We start from the raw sequence: 23,128 nt of genomic DNA, 5'->3' as shown, positions 1-23,128 counted from the left end.
AAACTACGGAACTCTTATCTCCAATGAACTAGCAAAATGCTGAAGTGTAGATGTGGCTGAAGCATACTAGCCTCAAACAACAACAAAAATCCAAGCAAGAACAGAAGTCCCTGAGTTTAAGCTCCAGTACTGGGGTAGAAAAAACAAGAACTGAGTAAAAAACCTACAAAATGTATAAAGAGGCAAGAAACCATTGGAAAAGACAGGCCCTTCTGCATTTCTCCACCCAGTCTGCTTCCCCTAGCTCACCCAGTGATCCAGACTGCCCATGCCCCATCAAATCTAAGTAGAATCATTCACCCAAGGTGAACTCGGTCTTCAGATCATCTATCTGAAGTCTCCCGTGTGACATAAAATGATAATTGAACAAATCTGTTACGACTTTTCTCCTCTTAGTCTGCCTACTGCCTTTTTAATTCATCAGACACGACAATAAAATCTTTCAGAAGGGAGGAGAGAAACTTCTGTGCAATGTTGTAGCCTGCTAGAGGTCAGAGGCCATGAAAATGATATCCTCCAGAATGTGAGGCAGGGACTGGGGCAAGCTACTGCCAATAAAGGTCTTAACATACCTCCCTCTGTCTCTTAAAGGAATTCTGTCTGTTCCAGGCCTCATTGCTTCTAAGCCCTTGTGGTAACCTTAGTCAGAGAAGTGGCTCTTTATCCTATCTGACATCCTATTTCCCCCACCCCCAACCCTGCACCCTAGGATATCAGCTCTGTGATACAGCCTCAGAGCTTGCTGAATGTCCAAGTCAAATAAATCCTTTGAAATCAAAGGGAAATTTGTTCCCCATTTAAGAGGCAAGCTCTTCAAACTGAGCTCAAAGGTAGGGATTTAAAAAGAAATTCTGGTCTTTTTCCTCACTCCCTATGGAGGTGGTGCTGGAGGAAGCCAAGGCTCCCTGGAAAGTGGAGAAAGGGTCTTGGGACAGGTTCATCAAGCAAAGGTAACCTTTTAATATCTAAAGATATTATACCACTACATTTTCCTTTTTAAAGTTAAAGTTACATGTTTATTAATTTCCTCCAGAGGGCTTATTAAAATAGGAAGATTACAGTGTGAAATTTATTAAAGATGACTTTATAGATGGGAGCACCTTTTAAGACTCGGATATTAGACTCAATCAAAGGATAGATGCTCAATCCCACATAGAGATAAATTTTTCAGGAAATGGGCTCATGAGCTTCGGTAGTTCAAGCAAAGGAGCCCATGTCCTGTCTTTCCTGGAGTCTCCAATTTGAAGACTGTTCATGGCTGCCTTTCCACATCCTTCCCATAGAGAAGCCCTCAAATTGACTCTCTTTTAGGTTAAGCTTCTGGATAAATAGAGGATAAATAGAGCCCCAGTAAGAAGAGATGGGGAAGATGAAAGGGTTAAGGGCAACAGATGCCAATGCACCCAAGAACCTGTGGGAGGTTCTCTGCTTCTGCTGTCCTCAAGCCACAGTCTTAGCACAGACCCAGGGAATGCTTGTACGGCAGGCTTTAGTGTGGGGTGAAGTGAGAAAGTCTGGGCAGTAATGTTTCTGATAGAGCAAGTTGTGCTCCAGGGGACCAGGGGCAGGGAAAATGGGGGAATGGACTTTGTTCTGGTCCAGGCCTGGTTTGGGTGGATGCTGTGTCTGATTTGTTCTCTGCTCAGCCAGAAATGCCTGTCCCTGATTGCAGCAGAGGCTGTGACAACGAAGCAGGTTACGGGAAGTGGGGAGTGCTTTGACTCTTGAACAAAAGAGGATTGGACAGGTGGACATGTGTCATTCTTGTCTATTATGGCTCTGAGCAGCTAGAATCCTACTTAAAGTTAGGTATCACATTAGGATGTTTGACAAACCCTAAGGCCCAGCACCTGCTGCTCTGTGACCCAAGAGAAGCTGGGCTTCTTGACCCAGGCTCAGCCACTCTGTCTCGAATGGTCTACCTGCAGAAGGATGGTGTGGGAGGCCAGTGCAGCATCATTCCTCTGTCCTGGGAGTCACTGAGCAAATGGAATCAAAAGCTTGTTCAGCCCCCTCTTCTCTCATGCCTTCTGAAGACGAAAAAACCTCAAGTGTTCTCCAAATAGGAATGTTTTGTCCAATCCACATCCATCAGAACTCACTACAAACAGCAGAAACAGACTGAGATCCACTTAAAAGAGCCATACATAATATAAGAAATTAACTTTCTTGGCTAGTTCACTTTAGCACCACCATTTTTTTTCTCCCTGTGCCAATGTTGTCTCTGAGCTAGACCATGAGACACAGGGCCAAAGAAAAAAGTGTGGGTTTCTAGGATGTGGACACTATAGGGTGAGCAAGAGGAGAGCAGATGGAGGGGTGATGTATTCATCAAGATGGGAAGCATCCTCATGGGGAGGAGACAGGGATTTAGAGAGCCTTTTGTCCTGTGGCTTAGTGCCTCCATGCTTTATGGCATGGCAGGTGGTGGCCACAGTGGAGGTACAGAAAGAATAGGAACATAGGAATGCTGCAGAGGAAGCCAAAAGCACAGCCAGTAGCACAGGGGTTCTCACCTCTGGTGATGGAAGAGAGAAAGCTTGGGACATTCTTTGATCCCAACTATCTATGTAGATGTGTAGGGGGAAGCTGACACTTCACAGGATAACTGAAGCCAACACCTGTATCCTCTGAGAACTTCTGGGGCCAGAGTGAGTGAGGCCCTTAAGTTACCCCCACAAAATCTAGGGGAGGCCTGGAGCACAGGTACACAGCTAAGGTCTCCCCACTATCACAAGAGCTGTCAGCCCACGTGATCTGGGCTGAAAAAACACACAGAGGGTAAAGTGCAGGGTAAACATTCGCTCTACTATCTGGTGTGTGTGTTGCCGGTACTCAGGCTTGAACTCAGGGCCTCATTCTTTTTTTGTTTTGTTTTGTTTTTACTCAGGGCTACCATTCCATCACTTGAGACAAATCTCTACTTCTAGTTTTGTGTTAGATTATTGGAGGTAAGAGTCTCACAGACTTTTCTGCCCAGGGTTTGGTTTTGGACTGTAATCCTGAAATCCTAGTCTTCTCCTGAGTAGCTGGGATTATAAACATGAGCCATCAGTGCCCAGCCCTGTGTAAATACTGGAAAATAGCTCTTTCTTTTCAAAATAGACTGAAAAGTAGTTTTATTAGATTTCCCCCCCTCTCCCCTCTAAGGTAGAATCTTACTATGTAGTCAGGCTGGCTTTAAACTCCTGATCCTCTTGCCTCAGCCTCCTGACTTCTGGGACTATGGGATTAGAAGCTACCCAGCCAATGGATTGAGATATATTGAATGCACAAGTTTAAAGGCACCTCTGCAGGTGTGAAAAGCTTAGGAAGAGCAGCTGAGTTAGCAGGAAGATGTATGTAAAAGATGAAAATAGGTGTGGAAAAGATACATGCTACTTTGTGTTGCAGTCTGAGTTGTAAGGCATCCTTTTTGATCCCATTGCATAAACATGAGATTGTTGCATGAAAATCAGGTTGATGTCCACAGAACTGCTGGGGGGAGGGGCTGAGGGAGGCCTGGGAAACCCTAGCTGACTGACCAATGGGAAGCAGCCCTCACCTCTGCCTTCTCACTGCTGGCTTTCTTTCTCTGCAGTTGGCCCCTGTTTACTTCTTGGGCGATAGAATGCCAGATACTGATCAGTTTGGTGCCAAGCTAATTTTCCATTAAGAGGTCAGATGCCCTGACTCCTAATTCTGACTTTTCGGAGGCAGAAATCTCAGTGGCTCAGCTTAATTTCGGGGTAGAGACCAGATTCAGGCAACTGTGCTCAAGTTCTTAAAAGGGCATGGAGGAAATGGTTCTGTGTTTACATCTCTGATCTCTTCTGCTTTGTTGGTCTTGTGTGCAAGGGTTAAGTGTTTAGACTGCTGCATACCACTCTGAGCCAGTATGCCTCGCTCAGGCTTGTTGTGCATATAGCTGAACAACCAGGGCTTGCTTGCATGGGAGACAGAATCCAGATCTGAGCTTCTTTTTTCAGTGGTAACTGTTTACACCTGAAAGTCAGGGACGCATTTTGGCCAAACTCAGAATCATAAAAAAGCCAGGTAGCAGAAGAGAAAGTAATATGGGCACATGGGTGTTAGAAATAGCCCTGGATGTTGGGGTGTCGTGAAGAATAAGGATACCAATTAGAAAGGAAACTCTCAAGGCAAAGTTTACTTTTGCAGAAGAGTGCAGCATCAGCCAAGATTTTGTCAGGTAAACACACAGAGCAGGCAGGCTGCTCCCTTTTCATCCCTAACCCTCCAGGCCTCACCCCTCTCATCCCATTGGCTGAGCTTAGGTTCATAATCTGTTTAATTACCAGGATGTAACTAACATCCCAGGAGCATCTAACAGGATATCTTAATTAAGGGCTCAGGAAAAGTAATGTAAATTAATGTGCTGTAAATGTAATTAACAAAGGCCAAGCCACTTGGTCACAGCAGGAATCCTCTAGGAAAATCATCCTCTAAATATTGACAGAAAGGAAACAAACTATTTTGCTAGAAAAGATGCTTTTTCTCACGTTGGTCCATACCCATATTCTCCCCTAGTCACGTGGAGCTGGGCAGTGGGCACTGATGGCTCATGTCAGCAATTCTAGCTACTCAGGAGGCTGAGATCTGACAAAGAGATTCCTATGTCTCATTAACCAGCAAAAAGCTGGAAATAGAAGTATGGTTCAAATGATAGAGCACTAGTCTTGAGTGAAAAAGCTAAGCAAGAGCTCCAGGCCCAGACCTTAGCACCTACAGAGAGAGAGGGGCGGGGGAGAGAATGATATACATGGGACCCCTGAAGTCTTGGTATGTGTGACCTCACTGGACTGGGGACACCTTCCCTGGGGTTTGCTGCATCTTGACCTCCAGGAAAATGGGCTACATGAATGCTTTTTCCCTGGAGTCTACTTGGGCTGGTGAGAAGACCAGTGGACAGGACACCAGAGGCCTGGGCCTTAACAGTGATCCCAGCCAATGGGAGATATCATTATGGCTTGTGGCGTCTCACAGCTTCTGTTCGGGATGTCTTCTGATACTGTCCTTATGTTACACATGAGATGAAGGTAAGCTAGTAGAGTACTGGGTTCATTCTAGCTGGTCCTTTCCATACCCACTCACTTCTCCTCTCTTTGCTTCTCCAGACAGTGGTAAAAGCTCCAGCATTGGCAGAGAAAGTGCAGAAAGACCTTGGCTATTTAGACAAAAGAAGGGAACCATGTCATTGTGGGTACTATCCAAATTGAACAACATGCTCTTTCCTGGATACTGTCCACTGCTGACTTCTTATAGACCACAGAAAGGGTTGCTTTGGCATTTTGGATTTGTGATTCAGAATAAGCACCAGAGTCTAAGCTCTAGGCTGGTTTGACCTGACTTAGACCCTGGGGGTCAGGCTCATTCTTGTATTACCTTCATTTTGCTGTCTGCAAGCTGATCTCTGGAGCGGACAGAAGACACTCTGAAAGTTGGAATTCAGGCTTCAGGAATGAGATGCTTGAAGCCCCCTGGGGCTTAGTGGAATTCAAGATCCTAAAGAATGAGAAAAAGGAGATTTCATTTCTTGTCTACACCTGAACCTGTAAGAGACTTTCAGTTCTGCACTGCCAGCTGCCTGCAACACCAAACCCCCAGAAAGCAGTTTTACTGCATCAGAAAGCGATATATTCTCTGAAGTTAATGATCTGGAACAATAGATTGGCCTTGGTCAAAAAAATCAATTTTTATTATTTGGAGAAGGGGCTAGATAAAGTCTCCTTTTTCATGATCAGGCTCCCAGATGACACAATCCTAAATTATGGTTGTTCAAGGACAAAGCTTCATTTGGATCAAGATTTGGGCACATTCACATTTTTTTCCTTCTTTCATTAGTTCTTAAATCTTAAATCCATACTTGGTGATGATTCGCGTAACTCTCACTTAAAATAAATCAGTGAGATTTGGTTTCCAACTTAGAGAAGAGTAGACAGGCACTCTTGGATACATCACCGAGTGAATAGTTATTGAGCTGGTTGCTTGTTCCGTGTTGCTGCACTGAGATGCGCTAGCGCTTTGTAACATGGCTGAAACTAGAGCCAGGATCTTTATAGCCAATATGCCTCTGGCTTTTAATGTCCTAGAATGAGGGTAAGGAAAAGATAGTTGGCCACCTCTTTTTTTTTCTGCACTACTGAGTCTCTTGCTTGCTAGGCAGGTACTCTACCACTTCAGTCATGTCACCAGCCCCAAGCTTCCATATAACCAGGAAGAAGTTGAATACCAGAGGAAGTAGTCAGCAAAGTGGAACACTGCCAGGATGGTACCAGATGGGCCTTCTTGTGCCTGATGCTTCAGATAACCTCTTGTGGTTCCCTCTGGCTAAATAATTCTATTTATTCTTCCCCAGAGCCAAGAGTCACATTGTTATTCCTGAATCTTTTGGCTTCCTGGTAAACCCTTGGGGTCTCTCCTCCCTTTGCCTCCCAACTCCAGACTCTTAATTTTTAGATTGTCCATGAGTCAGTTTTGATCAGTTTGCTGACTTTGCTTCGCAAGTCCCTTGTTTGCCTGGAGTGCCCTCATTCCTTTGCTCTGAGGCAACTACGTAAAGGTGAAAGGTGATTCCCTCCCATAGTCTACAGCCCCTGTGTTAGACCCACATTCCAGAGATGGGCCCAGGATCATGATTGTCTTTCTCTTCAGACTCTGGGTTTATTGAGAACAGTGCTGATTATTCTCTGTGTCTCTAGAGCTCCCAGTAATGTCTGGCACCCTTGGGAAGGATTCCATAAAGATTCAGGGCAAGAACAAATACATCATTTTTTAAAAGGTGCTTTCCTACAGCTTTCAGCAAAGGCTGACCTTGACCTTTTCTGATTTCACATTTCTTGTTGCCTGCTCTGTAATTCCTTGGCTTTAGATTAAGGTCTGCTGTGTGTGGTTACAACTGTTCTCCCTTGCCAGCGGGAAACTCTGTTCCTTCTTGGGACCATAGCTCAGTGCCTAAGATAAGATTTCCTTGGTATTTGAATTTCTCTGGGGAGATTTGCGCGTGATCAGAACCACCTCCAGGAGGAGGAGCAGCATGTACTTACAATGAAGTAACTTCAGCCTTAACCAGTCCATATCTTGGTAGCTGATCGGCCTGAGCACTGTCCTTGGACTTTCTCAAGGCTCTACCACTTGAGCCTCAGCACCACTTCCGGCTTTTTTCTATGTATGTGGTACCGAGGAAATCCCATGTGCAAGCAAGTACTCAGCTTCCCATGTATACTTCAAGTGTCTATTTTCTTCTGTTCTTCTCTCTTCCTTGAATACTTGCTGGTTATTTCTTATGAGAGGAACCTCCATTCTCTCTCCTCCCTGCCCTTCTTCAGAGCCCCAGTTTTCACCCCATCTGTGGCTTCTCACAGCTCTCCAAATGGCAATTCTCCCTCCCCCCATCCAAGGGCCTTACTCTACAACCTATTCTTCATTCTTTCTGCATCAAAGTGGGCCCTGTGCTAGGAAGAAATGGGAATCACATCTTGTGATGGCTTTTCAGGTAGGACCCCCCCTAGCAGTTCAGCCTGCCTGGGGAGCCTTCCAAGGTGCTCATGAAAGCTGCTTTCAGCTTCTGTTTGCAGTCATTTTATCACACTGCAGGCTGTTAGAAGATATCAATCTAGCTAGTCTTCCATCTAGCTAGCCTTCATTTCCTTACCATTTACTTTCTCCTATCTTAGAAGCCCATGGGCAATCCATGCATATAAATCCTGGGGCAAGGAGAGGTTTTTCTGGATGGAGAGAGAAGTAGGCTAGACCTCAAATTCTAGTTTGGGTGTGTTGAAAACTCGGGGTATGAGTAGATGGTGCAGACCTGTAGTTTTGATCTTTTTTTGCATACATATATTTAACTTTTATTTTAATTTTTTCATATAATTTTTATTGTAATTATTAGAAGGGTTATATTATATTCACCAGATAGAAGGTGCATTACTTTACAAACATTGATACCATTTCTCATGTCTTGGTCCCCATTTCCCTCCCCCCACCCCGCTCCTCATCTTGTTTTCCCCTCTTCCCTATCCTATTTCAAATAACCAGATAAGCATATATACAATATATCAGATAACAAGGTAAAATACTGTAACAATATGAGATAACCAAGGGACAGCAAAAGAGATGAGAGATAACATAGTACATTAAGGACAACAATCACTCCTTATATAGTTTTGTTTTTGTATCTTGGAGTTCCTTTCATTTAGCATCATACTATATGGCCTTATGTATCTAGGTTTTGCTCTATTGTAAATCTCTGCTAGGAGAGCCCAAAGTTTCTACTGATTATGACAAATGAGGGAAACCATTGAGCCTATGTTCCTTTGAGTCTGGGCTTACTTCACTTAATATGATTTTTTCTAAGTCTTTCCTTTTCCTTACAAATGGGGCATTGTCGTTCTTTCTGACAGCAGCATAGAATTCTATTGTGTATAAATACCAAGTCTTGTTAATCCACTCATCAAATGAGGGACATCTGGGTTGGTTACATATCTTTGCTATGGTAAATAGTGTATAGCTTTGATCTTTAGAGGCTAGTTCTATGGGTTTATTGAACCTGTCTATTTAAACCCTCTCTTCACTACTGCGATTTATACAAATGATAATGAGATACAAATAGGTTGTATAGCAAGAAATTTATACCAATTGGTTTCTTCAAGATGCAGAATAGAAGGTCAAGGGTGGATCCCATTGCTGAGTAGACCATGTAGAAGGGCAAGTATGCAGCATCAGTGCCAGGGTTTCAGGTTTAAACCGCAAGCAGAGAGAGAAAGATTGCCGATGGTGATGTCATAGTCTTGGTGGGCTTTCCACTATGGTAGCCACCCACTTCCTGACACTTGGTGACCTATCTGTGAGTCCACTCAGATTTCTCATCATTCTTCATGCCCTGTCCTTCTGGCTATTATGCCTGTAGCCTAGGCATTGTGTGTGGATTCTGTTTGATAGGGAGTTCATTTTCTTTATCATTGTCCCATTCCCATTTCCACAGCCAACTTCTGTTTACAGATATGCCTCTTTTCAATGTTTCTAATTATCTTACTCTTTTGGAAGACCTTCTGCTATAGGTAACTGTTTTTTTTACATTTATTTTTATTGTAATTAATAGAAGGGTTACATTATATTCGCCAGATAGAAGGTGCATTACTTCACAAACATTGATACCCTTTCTCATGTTTTGGTCCCCATTTCCCCACCCCCACCTCAGCCCCTCATCTTGTTTTCCCCCTTTCCTATACTGGTTCCCCTCTTCCCTATCCATATAATGTGTGATGGTTGGCCTTAATGTACTTTGTTATCTCTGATCTCTTTTGCTGTCCCTTGGTTATCTCATATGGTTACAGTATCTTACCTTGTTATCAGATATATTGTATATATGTTTATTTGGTTATTAGGTAACTTTATACTTAACTTTATACTGCAGTAAAGTTGGCATGCAACTCCTATTCCAATCATTCTCTCTATTAATTACTTTTATTTAGTGAAATATAAATTTACTTGTAATGATGTCAGTTATAATTCTTCTAGATTGGGGAGTCTCGGTTAGGAACAAGCTGGGGGTGGGCATTTGGAAGGTGTTTTGTTTTATGGGAAGATCCACAGATTAGGAAAGTATTTTCAATAGATGTTGAAGGGAGGAGTCATGGAATATGCTAATCAAGTAAAGAAATTCAAATAAGAGGGAAATTTTTAGACTAGATGACTATGAATGGGAAATGTGCCTTACCAAATATTTATGTTTAGAAATACGTTGTATTCTACCACAACAATGTTCATTGCAGTATTATTCACCATAGCAAAAATATGGAACCAACCTAGATGTCCCTCAGTTGATGAGTGGATCAACAAGTTGTGGTATTTGTACACAATGGAATTCTATGCTGCTGTCAGAAAAAATGACATCGACCCATTTGTTAGGAAATGGAAAGTCTTAGAAAAAAATCATATTAAGTGAAGTAAGCCAGACTCAAAAGAATTTAGGCTCAATGGTTTCCCTCATTTGTCATAATCAGTAGAAACCTTGGGCTCTACTAGCAGAGATCTGCAACAGAGCAAAACCTTGATACATAAGGCCACATAGTAGGAAGCTAATTGAAAAGACCTCCAGGATATTGAAACAAAAGCCATATAATGAATGATTGTTGTCCTTAATATACTATGTTATCTCTCATCTCTTGTGCTGTCCCTTGGTTATCTCATATTGTTGCAGTATCTCACTTTGTTATCTGATATATTGGGTTTATTTGTATTTGGTTATTTGAAATTGGATAGGAAGGGGGGAAAACCAAGATGGGGGGGCGGGGGTGTTGGAGGGGAGGGTAATGGGGACCAAGACATGTGAAAGGGTATCAATATATGAGAATTAATGCACCTTCTATCTGGCAAATACCATGTAACCCTTTTATTAATTACAATAAAAAAGATAATAAAAAAGAAATATGTTGTATTTTTGCAACTGATGTATATGAGATTATTTAAAAACATTTGAAAATTGTTTATTATGAAATCTTTATTTTGAGGGGTACTAATTCTGGGGCTTGAACGTAGGGCCTGAGCACTGTCTCTAAACTTTACAAGGCTTGTATTCTTTCACTTGAGTCACAGTTCCACTTTTGTTGCTTTTTGGGTTTTTTTGGTGGTTATTTTGAGATAAAGAGTCACAGACTTTCCTGCCAGCCTGGTTTTTGAATCATGATCCTCAGATCTCAGCCGCTTTGAAACTCATACAAACACAAGTGAGGAGGTGCCTTTTGTGTACTCGTCCATCTTTTGTTTTTACTAGTCCTAGGGCTTGAATTCAGGGCTCAGGCACTGTCCTTGAGCTTTCTCGAGGCCAGCACCCTGCCACTTGAGTCACAGCACCACTTCCAGATTGTTCTATGTATATGATACTGAGGAATTGAATTCAGGGCTTTGTGCATGCTAGGCAAGCACTCTACCACTAGGCCATGCTCCCAGCCTCATTATCCAACTTCTGTAATTATCAGATATAACCAACTTTTATTCATTTGTTTCTCCAGGTTTATTTTTAAACAAATCTCATGTAAAAGATTTGATTTATGAAGTAACTACTAAAATAAGTATTACATCAAATAATTTACATGTATATAGATATAATATTTAAGAACTGAATAATCATTTTTTATCAGAGGTTAATGAATATTTTCATTTCTTGGGATGTTTAATAAACAAGTGATTTTTTTTTGTTTATTTTGGTGCTAGACTAAGGACTTGAATTCCTGGATACTGTCCCTGAGGTCTTTTTTCCCCCCCTCTCAAGAGTAGCTCTGTACCATTTGAGATTTATTTATTTTAAGTTGTGGGGCTTTAACTTAGGGCCCGGGCACTGTACTTGGACACTTTTTGCTCAAGGCTTGTGCTCTGCTACTTGAACCATAGCACCACTTCTGGCTTTTTCTGTGTATGTGGTAATGGTGAAATCAAACACAGGGCTTTGTGTATGCAAGGTGAGCATGCTACTGCTAGGCCATGCTCCCGGCCCTTTATTTACTTTTTAATGCTTACTTGGAGATCAGAGTCTTATGAACTTTCCTGCTCAGGCTACCTTTGAACTGTAATCTTCAGAGCTCAGCCCCTGGAATGGTTAGGAATATAGGTATGAGGTGGTGTCTGTCAGGTGATTTTTATTTTAATTTTTTTGTAACTTATTTGAGTTAGAATGCAATGAAACCTTACAGCTGAAGATTGAGTCACCATTTTATATTCACAATATTTCATTACGAAAGAAACTTGACTATCCCTCTTGTAGCAGTTTCCAGTCTGTTTGGCTGTGACCATCCTCATGGGACTGATCACCTGATCTGTGTAGTATGTTTAATAGATCTAGCAGCAACACCAGACTCAGGGAAATTTGTTGGGTAGCTTTTATTAGGAGACATGTAATACCAGATTGTTTTTCTTCCTTGATTAGTTGTTTGCAACATGCTAACACTCTAGTTTACCAACTTCTTCATGTCTAAGCTAGAAAATGTCTACAAAGGGACATTTCACCTCCTTGGCTACTAAATTACTCTGCCATGTAGTTAAAGTAGAAAGGAGAATGGACGACTGATTCTCTTTATTCAAAGCAATAAGTGAATGCTGTAATGTCTTCCAAAGATAGTCAATGGCTTTTATTTTCTTCTACTACATATCACCATGAACTTGTGTGTTGAAGCTAATCTGATAGTTATATCAACTTGTCATACTCTCATACTTGATATGTTTCAACTTGTAACTGTTCTCCTTACTGATATTAAAATGGTCATATCTTAGCACAGGAAAACTTAGCCCAATGGACTTCTAGGTTCCTGATGGGGTACATTCATCTTCCTTGTGCCTTGCTCTATCTAGAATGTGTCATGTCTCCTAGGAATCTGGCTCCTTTCATAGAAAATGGCATTTGGAGATAATCCGCAGAGAACTATAGATGCTCATTGGTGTGGAGTTGACTATTATTTCTAGACATTGGGAGCAAACAGAGGTAGGAAACACATACCCATTTTTCACTGAAATGTATCATGAATTTCTAGTGATATTTTCAGTTTGAATTCTGGATTGTTGAGTTCTTATTTCACCTTTGCCAATCTCACTGAAGGAGGTTCACCTTTGTTAACCTCATTCTGAGTCTTCTTTCTCTCATACTATAAATCCCAAGGTTTGCTGACATGAACAATTACATACATGCAACAGAGACTGAGTGTTTAACATTCTGGCAGTCACAAGGCAGAACATTGATCTGTAGATTGAGCTGAGGAGAGCAGAAAGAATGACTACATATGTTTGCCAACAAGTTTGATTTGCAGAGAAAGAAGACTTAAAATAGGGAAAACTCCTGGACAGTTGTTATCTGTAGTTTATCCTGCTGGCTGGATCCTGGTCACCCAGTGCTTGTGAATCTATCTTCATACCCATCAGCTTCATGTAGAGGAAGTGCTGCCCGGACAGTGGAGTTCATGATGCTGGTGATTCTAGTGGGAGTGAGTTTCTCATGGCAAGGCAGACTGGCTCCTCTAATAATCTTGCTGTCCTTCCATCTGACCAAAGAATGTTGAACTTATCCACCACTGAGGAGTAGAATAAATTGGGTGCATCTGTATCTCCCACCATCCAGCTACGGTATTTGCTTCATAATGCCAGAATATTCCAATCAAAACTGTCCCTGTTGTTTCCCTTTCCTTCCCTAATTCAAATAACCATATAGACAATATACCAGGTGCCAAAATCACATACAGTGACAAGGGAACCAACAAAATGGTGAGACAAAGGGTGAACTAGTGTCAACAGTGATACAAGACAGTACGTTGGAAATGAACTTTACAACTTGGCTGGGGGCTAGGGAGAGAGGGAAAGTGGGAGAAAAACAGGGGAGGGAATAAGCATGTTTGAGATGACATAAACTCACTACCTTACATATGTAACTGTAGCATTTCTGTACATCACCCTGATGATGAAAATAAATAAACACATACATACATAATACATACATACATAAAAACCAACTCTCTGTGTTGCTTCTCTGTGGCTCACCTCCATCTGCACAGGTGTCTTTAGGTTTTAGTTCCTAATTCTATTAAAAGAAGCCAATATTAATGAGGTATAGGACAATCACCCAGCTATATTTGCATGTACTAAGCTTTTTTCTCTACTCACAGCTTTCTTAGGTTTCCTTTGAGGGAGGAGGAACATCTATTGCACCTTGTTGCTTTGCTGGCAGGGTCATCATTCACTAATGGCAATGTGCAAAGTGGGAAATCTCCTTTGGCACTTTCCAATTACACTCCAGTGTATATTGTAGAGAGTTCCTCTGTATCACCTGAGGGTGGTCATTGCATGATGACCAGACAATAATAAGAGAAACAATCATTGATTACATGTTCCTGTCCTTGTGTTCCCTGTAAATAGATCCAAAGGCAGTATGGGATTCAGAGGAGATTTGTTAGCAAAGGTGATAGGTGACTGCTACTAGGAGATACTGAATGTTGTCTGGTTATTTCTCTTCCATGAAGAGTAGCCGTCGATGTGCACAGACCAGGCACATTAACTCATGGTTGATTGCAACAGACCGACAGACTAGTTTACAATTTTCTTCATTTAGAAGTTGGAAAATGTCTCCGGAGGAAAAAAAATTTCACCTCATTGACTATTGGATTTGCTTTGTGACATAGATTTGCCTTATAACATATGAAGTAATTGGAAGACCGGCTTGGGCTCAACCTTAAGTCAGATATTGGAATCGGAATTATTAGACATCTACTCTGTGGAGTTTTGACACTGTCCTCACTAATAAGAAAGTATTAGCTTAGACTTTCTTTTCTGTTGTCATTGTGTGGGTTGTCAGGACCCTGGGGACTGGGGAATTACCTGTATATCCTTTGTTCCTGAACAGGGTATCATTTCAAAGCTTCAAAACACTATATTTTTTCCCAACATAAAAGTAACAGTAAGGTTGGAGCCTTAATTGCCTGGTATATATTGACTCTGTTTTATGAACTAGGCCATTTTGAACTGTGCAGGTGACACTCTGTCAATGCAGTGGTATGCCTTGAGATAGAATGGAAACGGGTTCTGATGTTGCCTCTGACTAGCTGGGTGACCTTGGATAAATCAAACCTGACATTTCTATCTATGAACTACAATGCTAACACCTACCTCAGAGGGTCCTTGATGTTCAATTGATCCGTGGTGTTCTACAGGTCTCCACTCAGTGGATAGGACTTTCCTTCGCAATCTGTATTACCACTTGGATTACTGAAGAACCCTAGAAGTGAGGTGAGTCCTTCCTCCTTTTTTCGTGCTTTTCTTTCCTTTTTTCTTGTCTGTCCCTCCTCTCCCATCTTTTTTCCCTCTACTCTTTGACTTCCTTTCTCTTATTCTGTTAATTTCCCCTCATCCTCCCTTCATCCCCCCATCCGGTCCCTTCTTCCTCCACTGAAGTTAAACAGCACCAAGTAACAACACATCAGTGATGTGAGTCTTGCTATGATTTCATTCAAGCAGCAATGTAGCAATGTTTCCAGCCCTGGGGATATCCAGCTCTCTGAAAATGAAAACAGATTAAATGCCATGTCTCCCCTTTATTAGAGATTCAATAAATTTGGCAGGAAAATGGTTGTTATTCTGAGACTGGACATTCCATGACCAATATGTGTAGGTTGGAGCTCCTCCTCTATGTGTGGGACAGTGGCTGACTCCCTGCATTTCCAATGTTTTATTTGTCCCTTTTATAGAAAGAGTTTCTTTTACACCTGGGCAAAAAGTTGAGATCATATCTACACGTAAATTAGGCAAAAGAATCTGAGAAGTTTAGCTAAAAATTTCTCATAAATAAGTGAAAACATGTTCCCTTCTTATGATAGAAACAGCAAATGTACCCTAGAGCACGCAACCAGCTGACTGTCAGCTTGCAGTTTCTGGCCATGACTGTAGTAGTTCAAGTCCACATACATTTTCTTTTTGCCAGTCTTGGGCTTGAACTCAGGGCCTGAGCACTGTCCTTGGACTTTCTCAAAGCTAGAGCTCTACCACTTGAGCCTCAGCCCCATTTATGTTTTTTTCTATGTTTATGTGGTACTGAGGGATTGAACCCGGGTCTTTGTGCATGCTAGGCAAGCACTCTACCAGTAAGCCAAACTCCCAACCCAAGGTGCATTCTTGAACATTGTTACCCCTTCCCATGTTTTTCTCCCACTTTTGCCCCTTGGAAAGAGTTTTTGTTTTTGTCAGTCATGGGGCTTGAACTCAAGACCTGGGTGCTGTTCCTGACTTTTTTGCTCAATGCTAGTGCTTTATCACTTTGAGTCACAGCTCCACTTTCATTTTTTGAGTGGTTAATTGAAGATAAGCATCTCACAGATTTTTCTGCCCCCTGGCTTCGAACCATGGTCCTCTAATCTCAACCTCTTGGGTAATTAGAATTACAGCCATGTGTGTTTGTTCTAATTGAAATAGCCATTATTTTTTTAAACCTCATCTAGTTTTATTACCATCATTATTACTTTTCATTACTTTATAGTGAGTTTATGTATAATCCAAGCCATTTCAGATGGGGTCCTGAGTTGTGATGATGAATTTGCATAGGTAAATGTCCTTAAACATTTTCAAAACTATGTTTACTAAAGAATTAACCACCATGAATTGAAAATTCAAATACATGTGCTAGTTTTCACAACTTAGAGAATGCTATTTAAATGACCCAAACGTGCTCATTTTATCTAAGATTAATTCCGACACATTAAAATAGAAGCAAAGCAAGACACTAAGGGACGGATGTTTTAAAAGCCATAGTCTGGACATTTCTGTTTATGAGATGATGAGTTAAAATAAAAGATAGTTCCACTTTTGTTCAAGAAAACATTTAGGTTCTCCTTAAGCCCCTTAGTGATCTTTGTTGTCTAGTTGTGGATTTTATGTGAAAACCTTATAATTGGGGGTGGGGAGAATAAAACAAAAAACCTTTTAGGAAAAGATCCAGAACAAACAACTTCTTTAAGCTTTTCTCTGAAGCTTTATAAGTTCTGTGTAAAAATGCCCAGTGTCATTTCCTTTAAGATGATGTGCTGTTCATCCAAAGAACAAAGCATTTCCTGAGTCTGTGGAGAGTATATAGGACCGGTTTCTAAGTGTTTGTTGTGAGTGCTCAAGAATCTGGGAGATATCTGGGGGTTGTGGGGCAGGCAGAAAATCAAACACTAAAGGTTAAAAGCAAACACTAAATAGAAATTTTATATTAAGTTATGAAGTGGTTAATAACAGAACTCTGCAAGTCACAGCAAGTCATTGATCAATTTCAATGTTTTGATAGGTAAACACAAAGCCTTATTTACATTAAGATGACAAGTTTGAATATACTCATAAGGAGTATATTCATTGTCATAAGCTATGACAATGCTAAGATCTTTGGACTCTGAATAAAATACAAAGTTTGGCTCCACTATTAATAACTATAGGATTTCCTTTGGAGTGATAAAAATATTCAGAAATTATGATAGCTTTGTGAATATACAAAACCAAAATTAACCCACTCAACCATATACTTAACAGGTCACTTTTACTGAATATAAATGACAATTCAAAAACATTCCGGGGCCCGGGAGTTTGGCCTAGCGGTTAAAGTGCTTGCCTAGCATGCACAAAGACCCGGGTTCGATTCCTCGGTATCCCACATACACAACCAAGCCAGAAGTGCCAGAGACGAGACACAACCAAACCGGAAAAGTGGCAGAGACAAGACTGCGAAGGCGACAGAGAGCGAAAGAAGCGAGCTGAGCGGAAGTGAACAGAGCCCAACCGAGTGGTGGCCTGAGCGAGCAGGGCCAGAGCGAGCAGGACCGGAGCATGCGGGAGCGAGCCGAGCCAGAGCCAGGGAGGCCGGAGCGAGCGGGGTCAGAGCGAGAAGGGGCCGGAGCGAGCAGAGCCAGGAGCAAGCGAGAGCTGGCCGGGTCGGAGCCAGCGGGGCCAGAGCAAGCCAGGAGCAGGGCCGGGCCAGAGCGAGCGGGGCCAAGAGCAAGCTGGAGCGGGGCCAGAGCGAGCAGGGCCTGAGCTAGAAAAGGGGGCCTAGCCGGGCCGGAGCAAGTAGGGCCGGAGCTAGCAGGACCAGAAAGAGAAAGGGGCCCAAAAAAAAAAACATTCTGGTCCCAGAATTGTATGCTGTTTTGTAGCTATGTGACACGTCCAGTTCTGTAATCTAACTTAAACTTGTTAATTCCTAGTTCTTAGGGTTTCAGTTTTCTCAACTCAGAAGTGAAGAGACTGTGTTAAATCAATAGTTTTGGAACTTTGGATTGCACCTGCGTAGTGAATGAAAGAAAATCAACTGAGTGGTAAGTGGTAACCAATTTTTTTTAAAGGAAGATCAAACTACAATGCTTATAATAGGTAGCATGTTCAAAGTTGTTTCCTTTGTATATGTATGCATACTGAGTAATAACATAAAATAAAATAAAAATTTCCACCCTAGGTGACTGTCAGAAAGTTAGAAATCCAGTATACTAGTTGATGTGTAAATTTCCCCTTGTTAGTGAAATATAGTCAGTTATGTGTTCAATTTGTAAGTAGCAAATTCTGATCTGGACTTTCTAAAGATGCAGGTAACATTTGAACAGAGATGCCAGATGCTGTTCTGAGTTTCCTACATGTTAACTCAATCTTCATCACAAACATGAGGCAGAAAATTATGATGGTCCTATCCTGTAAGGAAAATGAGAAAAAAGAGAAGTTAACAGACAAAAATCCTAGCTGGGAGTGATTAAGCCCAAATAATTTAATTTAGAGCCAGCACTTACCTTACCTAGAGTTCTTGGAATAAATTTTTGAAGTTTAAAATTGGCCTGCAATGTTTTAGCTCTGCACTTATAAAATATGTATTCTTGCTTCTTGCATTCTTACCAAATGTTGCTTTGGTAGAAAATAAATCATATTAGGTAGAATATTGAAGGGGAAGTAGATATCCAGTTTAGCCCATCAGCTCTCTTACAGCTATTCTTCGTTGAAGTCAACTTTCAACTGAGTAGCAGAAAATTTTCATTTAAAAATAAACATATGGGCTCGAAGTATGGCCTAGTGGTAGAGTGCTTGCCTAGCCTGCATGAAGCCTTGGGTATAATTCCTCAGTACTACATATGCAGAAAAAACCTGAAGTGGGGCTGTGGTTCAAATGGTAGAGTCCTAGCCTTGAGAAAGTTCAGGGACAGTGTCCAGGCCCTGAGTTCAAGCCCCAGGACTGGCTAAATAAATAAATAAGCTGGGTGTTGGTGGCTCACACTGTAATCCTAGTTACTCAGGAGGCTGAGATCTGAGGATTGTGGTTCGAAGCCAGCCCAAGCAGAAAAATCTATAAGATTCTTTTGTCCAATAAACTACGCAGAAAAAGGCAAAAGTGGTGCTGTAGTACAAGTAGAGCTCTAGCTGTGAGCAGGGAGGCTCAGGGTCAGTGTTCAGGCCCTGAGTTCAAGCATTAGGACTGGCAAAATAGACAGATAGATAGAAAGATAGAACAAGACATCTCTCTGTATTAAGCAATCCTCCCTTAAGGAAAAATAAAACTTTCCTTCAGCAACATGAACATCTCCTTGGACTAGGGGTATGGAGGAAGAAAATACTCCAGATCCAATCCCCAGCAGCAGATAAAGAGCTGCTGTGGTGGCCCATGCCTGTAACTTTAGCACTAATGAAACTGAGGCAGAAAGACGGAATGACTGAGGCCAGCTTTGGCTACATAGTGAGAGCCTGACTTAAATAATAATAATAATAATATCCACTGTTTTTTCTCAAACCAGAGTTGTTCTAAGTTATTTCCAAAGAAGTCAAGGGACCACCACATGCCTGAGAAATGAAATGCTGAATTTACATGAATGGTAGAAGGCAACGCAAATGTCCTATGTTGTTCTATACCTTACTCTATTGTTGAATACACTCTGAAGCCTGTCTTCTTTTTGATGATGCATGAATTCATTGCTGTGTCCCTTATACTCTCTTCTAATGATTCAACAAACAAAAAATGTTGATGTAAGATTTACTCCTTAAGCAGCTTCCATTCTCTTGGCCATAAAAATGTGAGGCTTGGATTGGTGGCTCACAACAATAATCCCTGTTGTGTGGGAGGCAGAAATCGGGAGTTTGAGGCCAGCCTGGGCAAAAAGTGAAATCCTTATCTCAACTAATAAGACAGGTGTGGTGTCTTGTGCATGTAGAATCCCAGCTACGCAGGAGGCCAATAGTAGACAGATCAATGTCTAAGGCCCATCCTGAGCAAAAACTCAAGACCCTACCTGAAAAATAACTAAAAGCAGAAAAGGGTTAGAGGTGTAACTTAAATGATAGAGTGCCTCCTTAGCAAGCATGTTTAATACCCTAGTACCACAAAAACGAATTCAAAAACATGAAAATTGAATCCGTATTCTTTATTCAGACTTGACTGCCCTTTTCTTGGCAGTCCTGGGGCTTGAATTCAGGGCCTGAGCATTGTCCTTGGGCATTCTCAAGGCCAGTGCTCTACTACTTGAGCCACAAGCACCACATCTGGCTTTTTCTGTGTGGTACTGAGGAATCAAACCCAGGGCTTCATGCATGCTAGGCAAGCACTCTACCACTAAGCTACACTCCAGCCTTTGACTGCTTTTATACATTAAAGAATTTAAATTAGTTTTTACTATAGCCTCTGAGGTCATCCCTGTCTCCTTCATCTCTTTGTCATCTTCCTTATCTTGCGTATCTTCCTCTTCCTTGTTTTGTAAGTACTCTACAACTCAGTGTAATTTAATTTTATCTACCAAGATCCAGTCTCAATTATTATGGTCTCTCTGAGGCAAGCCTGGTGGGCGTCCTATTACCTAGCTCCTTATCATCACCACTCATACATATAACCAACACATTGCATGATTTTTTTTTCTTTTTTGATGCCAGTTTGGGGGCTTCAACTGAGGGCCTGCATTCTGTCTCTGAGCTTTTGTGCTCCAGGATAGTGCTCTAACCATTTGAGTCATGGCCTCCACTTCCAGTTTTTTGGGTTGGTTGTTAATTGAAGATAAAAGTCTCACAGACCTTCTTACCTAGGCTACCTTCAAATCATGTTCCTCAGATCTCAACCTCTTGATTAGAGTTACGGATGTGAGCCATCAGGACCTGCCTATATGCATTTTATAAGCTTTACCTTGCCTCAGTTATTTCAGTGCATGTAGGGTATTTATTTATTTATTTATTTATTTATTTATTCTGTGAATGGATATATTTATTTTAATATATTTTTATTGTAATTAATAGAAGGGTTACATTATATTCACCAGATAGAAGTTGCATTACTTCACAAACATTGATACCCTTTCTCATGTCTTGGTCCCCAGTTCCCTCTCCCCACCCCCAACCCTCATCTTGTTTTACCCCCTTCCCTATCCTATTTCAAATAACCAAATATGCATATATACAATATATCAGACAATCAGGTGAAATACTGTAACAATATGAGTTAACCAAGAGACAGAAAAAGAGATGAGAGATAACATAGTACATTAAGGACAACAATCACTCATTATATGGCTTTTGTTTCTATATCCTGGAGGTTCTTTCATTTAGCATCATCTTATATGGCCTTATGTATCTAGGTTTTACTCTATTGTAAATCTTTGTTAGGTGAGCCCAAGGTTTCTACTGATAATGACAAATGAGACAAACCATTGAGCCTGTGTTCCTTTGGGTCTGGCTTACTTCACTTAATATGATTTTTTCAAAGTCTTTCCATTTCTTTACAAATGGGGCAATGTCGTTCTTTCTGACAGCAGGATAGGATACCGTTGTGTATAAATACCACATCTTGTTGATCCACTCATCAACTGAGGGGCATCTGGACTGGTTCCATATCTTTGCTATGGTAAATAGTGCTGCAATGAATATTGTTGTGCTAGTGAATTTAGTATGTCCTTGTTTCTAGACAAGTGGGTAAATGCTGAGTAGTGGAATTTCTGGTTCATAGGGGAGCTCTATGTTTAGTCTTTTGAAGAATGCCATACTGCTTTCCATAGTGGTTGAAGGAGTTTGCACTCCCACCAACAGTGTAGTAGTGATCCCTTCTGGCCACATCCCCTCCAGCATCTATTGTTATTAGATTTCTTGATCCTGGCTATTCTAACCGGAGTGAGGTAGAATCTTAGAGTTGTTTTGATTTGCATTTCTTTTATGGCCAGAGATGTTGAGCATTTCTTCATGTGTCTGTACGCCATGTAGGGTATTTATCTAGACATTTTCCTTATCTTTATAAAACATCTAGAGGATTGGGTCTAACTGCAGAGATTAGGTATTTTGTTTTAACTTTTGATTCGGCCCAAATCTTGGCTATTTAACTTATATTTAGAAGCCAAATATAATGTTTTACATCATTGCCTTTTTCAAATTAAAAAAATAAAGAAAACAAAAACCTTCTGTGCTGGAAATGTGCTAGAGATTGAACCTAGGACCTCTCATAAGTGAGTACATGCTGTACCTTGGAGATACATTTCTATCCTTATATTATTTTCTTTCTGATATGTAAGTCCAGCTGCTAATGCTGAATGGATCAGAAACAATGTAGCAATTCAACTGGAATTTGCAAGTTCATCCTGGAATTCAGAGGGGAATGGAGACCCCTGGCTGAAGTTTTTCTCCTTTTCTTTTTCTTTTTTTTCCATAATTCTTTCATTCTTTCCATTCTTCCATTATCATAAGGATAATGATCCTACCTCCCCATCGCCAAAGAACATTCGCAATACAGAAGAAAAGCACTTCTTAGAACATGAAATGAAAATGAAGTGGGGATACCAATTCACAGGTTTCTCCCAGGTATAAGAACGTATTCCACAGAAATTACAGGCAACTAGGAATTAACACCTAACAGTAGGAAAAGTTTAGTGACTCAGCCACTAAGGCACTGATTTTTTATAGTTTACAAGTGCCAGGCAAATTGCTAGTACCATTAATTTCTAACACCAAGGAATTTAGGTATTAATGAAATGAGAATTCTGTAAGTCAGAAATGCCTTGTTTGAGCCAGGCCCCAGGGGCTCATGCCTATCATCCTAGCCACTTGGGGGGCTTAGTCCTGGAGGGTTACAATTTGAAGCCAATCCAGGCAGGAAAATCCACGAAACTCTCTCTGCAATAATAATAATAATGAGGAGGAGGCTGATGATGATGAGCCAGATTGGAGACAAAAGTCAATTGGGAAGGCCATGTACAAGGTGAACTAGAAGTGGAGCTGTGGTTCAAGTGGTAGAGCTCCTGCCTTAAGTGAGAAAACTAAGTGATAGCCCTGAGTTCAAGCACGTGTGCACGCATGCACACATACACACACACACGCACACACACATGCACACACACACACATGCACACACACACACACACACACACACACACACACACACACTGAGCTAAGAACAATAAGTTCCAGCCATGAAACCAGAAAAAAAAGTGGGGGAGGGGAAGAAAAATTTGTGACAAATATCTTTTAAAATTTATGCCAGCTAGAAAAAGTCTGAAATTCTAACATAAAGTTTCAAGGTGAGGAAAATGAAGATTAAGAACTAACCAAGGGCTGGGAGTTTGGCCTAGTGGTAGAGTGCTTGCCTAGCATGCACAAAGACCCAGGTTTGATTTGTTGGTACCACATACATAGA

At 41.2% G+C, this 23,128-nt stretch overlaps 1 long non-coding RNA gene across 1 annotated transcript; it reads right to left on the bottom strand.

Moving 5' to 3' along the window:
- Window positions 1-13,050: 13,050 nt before the first annotated feature.
- On the bottom strand, window positions 13,051-14,819 carry LOC150039952 (uncharacterized). Its single transcript, XR_016534162.1, has 3 exons — window positions 14,641-14,819; window positions 13,642-13,804; window positions 13,051-13,558 (listed from the first exon to the last, which is right to left on the bottom strand). It is a non-coding gene; the product is annotated as an uncharacterized LOC150039952 (long non-coding RNA).
- Between the last annotated feature and the right edge of the window lie 8,309 nt (window positions 14,820-23,128).

This window comes from Megascapheus bottae, unplaced genomic scaffold, assembly GCF_031878675.1.
Source record: "Megascapheus bottae isolate mThoBot1 unplaced genomic scaffold, mThoBot2.hap1 HAP1_SCAFFOLD_43, whole genome shotgun sequence".
NCBI classification, from domain to species: domain Eukaryota; kingdom Metazoa; phylum Chordata; class Mammalia; order Rodentia; family Geomyidae; genus Megascapheus; species Megascapheus bottae.
This window is presented reverse-complemented; position numbering and strand designations above follow the sequence as displayed.